The following is a 2,789-nucleotide window of genomic DNA, read 5'->3' as shown; positions in this document are numbered from 1 at the left end:
AGGATGCTACCTTGGGGCACCCCCATGTCTTGTGAGTGGGAATCTGAAAACGTGGATCCCACTCGCACTTTAAAAATTCTATCTTTTAAAAAGTTAGAAATAAAATTTGGAAGAAGACCTCTTAGGCCCATGCCATGGAGGTCTTTTAAAATCCCATACTTCCATGTGGTATCGTAGGCCTTTTCCAAATCAAAGAACACAGAAACCAGGTGTTGATTATTGACGAAGGCCTCGCGACAAAACGTTTCAAAACGAACGAGATGATCAACCGTACCTCGACTGGATCTGAACCCACATTGCACGTTAGTAAGCAATTTGTGGGACTCGAGAAACCAGACAAGTCTACGACTGATCATTCGTTCCATAGTTTTGCAGATGCAGCTTGTGAGGGCGGTAACTGGTAGGGTCAGTAGGATCCTTGCCAGGCTTTGGAATAGGAATTATAATAGCCTTCCTCCAATCAGAAGGAAAGTCACCAGAACTCCAGATTTTATTAAAGATGTTCAAAAGAACTACAAGAGAAGATTTGGGTAAGTGTTTTAGTAGTTGGTAATGTATTTCATCTGGTCCCACCGAAGTATCATGGGCTTTTCGAAGAGCATCCTGCAACTCCTCCGAAGAGAAGGGCCTGTTGTATACTTCAGCATTCTCAGATGAAAAATTAATAGGTTGCTTTTCAGCTTTAGTACGGACAGATGTAAAAGCATCTGAGCTGAAAGCAGAAGAGGAGTTGTGAGAAAAGTTGTCTGCCAGTGCATTGGCGATGTCACGTTGAGATGGAGCATAACTTTTCGATCTGCTCTCTATTCTGTCTTGTCAATCACTTTTAAGCCCTTCCTTTTTAACATAATATTTATTGGAAATGACGAATGGACTTTGTCCAAAAACAGCTGCATATCTAAATACGTGAACTTGCAATATATTTCGTAATCGAGTATATATTAACAACAAAAACACACTTGACAGACATTTATTTCAAAGTATAAAATTATCAAATGTATCATTACTGCTTATAAAACATTTATAATAGGATTCTTGTCGTTCATCTTCAGTTAGGCATGGCAATATTTTCGACTTGTAGCTGAAAAACAAGAGAAACAGTTCTGTACATGTGCTTAATTTGTTGTGCATCTTTCATGTTTTGGTGTCAATTCGAAAATCACAAAACTACAGAACAGACGGGTGGGTGGGAGCAGACAGCAGAAAATGGAGCTCTTTCCTATCACATTTAGTGAAATAATAACCAGTAGTAATGACTGCTATTTTCCTTTTCTGAACAAGATTTTATAAAAATCATAAAATTGCATAACAGATGGAAACGGAAGACATTAATTTCACGTGAAAGTTACGAAATCTGGGTGTTCGTGCGTGAGAAGGCTAGAAAGATTAGTTTCATGAAAATTTGGTTACCCGTTTGTAATAGACCTATGATTTCGATCGTTACTTCTTCTTGTCCCGATGGCAGCAGCAGCAGGCTTTGGCTCCCGCAATCATGGACACTGAAACTGTTTAATAATATATTCATACGTTATCATCGCCATATCTTATTTTGACTACAAGTACTTATTCCATATTCCATATATAAAACCCCAACCCAAAACAAAACAAAATGTCCCAACCAACAACAATGAACCTGTTTGAATGTTTAACACCACAGCACGAAAAATACATCGGCTATTGGGTATCAAACTATGGCAAATGCAAAAAATAATTAATGAAAGAAGGAGTGTTTAACGACACCCCAACACAAAAATACACATCGTCTACTGGTTGTCACAAATGGTAAGTATATGAAAATATTATTTATATAATTATATAAAACCACTTAAAAGTATAATACAATACACAAATCAAGGGAAGTATATGTGAAAACTTTGTATAAAAATCAGTGGTTTTTTAATTTAACTTTAAAATTAATTCTGGGTGGAATTTAAAGATTCCAAAAACATTTCTGTTGCCGAATATATTATGTCTCGTTAACTGGAGTGAATGAATGAATGTTTAATGACACCGCAGCACAACAAATACACATCGGCTATTCGATGTCACAAATGGTACTTATATGTTTATGTTAAAGGGACATTCCTGAGTTTGCTGCAATTTTTTTTTTTTTTTTAGATGTTATTGACTAACAGACGTTTCGACGAATGTAATTACATATCAAATATATTAGTGGCTGTATATTAAACGTGTTTTTGATCGTTGTACTAGTGTCCGAACCAAATTCTTAACTACGAAAAATTACTCTCCTACCTTTAATTGCCGTTGGATTTCCTCCAAAGTTTGTCCACACAGAAATCGCAAAAAAACCCACTACAAATATACAGATTCCCCACACACGAGACTGCAACGTGTCGCCGATATCGTCTTTGCTGAGATTGCATAGGGAAAAATACATGCAGTTTTCTGCCATGTTGCTTTTTTATGGAATGCTCTTCAAGAGGGGTGAAAGCCTCCAAAGTATTTGACACAATTAATGTGGTATCATTATAAAAAAAAAAAAAAAAAAAAAAAAAAATAATAATAATAATAATATGACGTCATCGCGTTTGCTTTTATATCATAACGTTGTTAGATTAAGTCCTATCCTTTCACACCTCTTGAAGAATATTCCATAAAAAGTCAAAATGGCAGCTGATACAAAATTACATGCTTTTTCCCTATGCGCTCTCGGCGAAGTCGATATAGGAGACATAGATATCATCTGATTCTGTGTCATTGTAATGGTTTTTTCAAGATTTCTGTCTGGACAGACTTTGGAGGAAACCTAACGGCAATTAAAGGTAAGA

The 2,789-nt window shown here is 36.1% G+C and overlaps 1 long non-coding RNA gene across 1 annotated transcript; it reads right to left on the bottom strand.

The window, feature by feature from the left end:
* Positions 1-954: 954 nt before the first annotated feature.
* On the bottom strand, positions 955-2,575 carry LOC121382346. The gene is made up of 2 exons (XR_005959153.1): positions 1,411-2,575; positions 955-1,081 (listed from the first exon to the last, which is right to left on the bottom strand). It is a non-coding gene; the product is annotated as an uncharacterized LOC121382346 (long non-coding RNA).
* Positions 2,576-2,789: the final 214 nt, after the last annotated feature.

Source organism: Gigantopelta aegis, chromosome 9 (genome assembly GCF_016097555.1).
Source record: "Gigantopelta aegis isolate Gae_Host chromosome 9, Gae_host_genome, whole genome shotgun sequence".
NCBI classification, from domain to species: Eukaryota; Metazoa; Mollusca; class Gastropoda; order Neomphalida; family Peltospiridae; genus Gigantopelta; species Gigantopelta aegis.
This window is presented reverse-complemented; position numbering and strand designations above follow the sequence as displayed.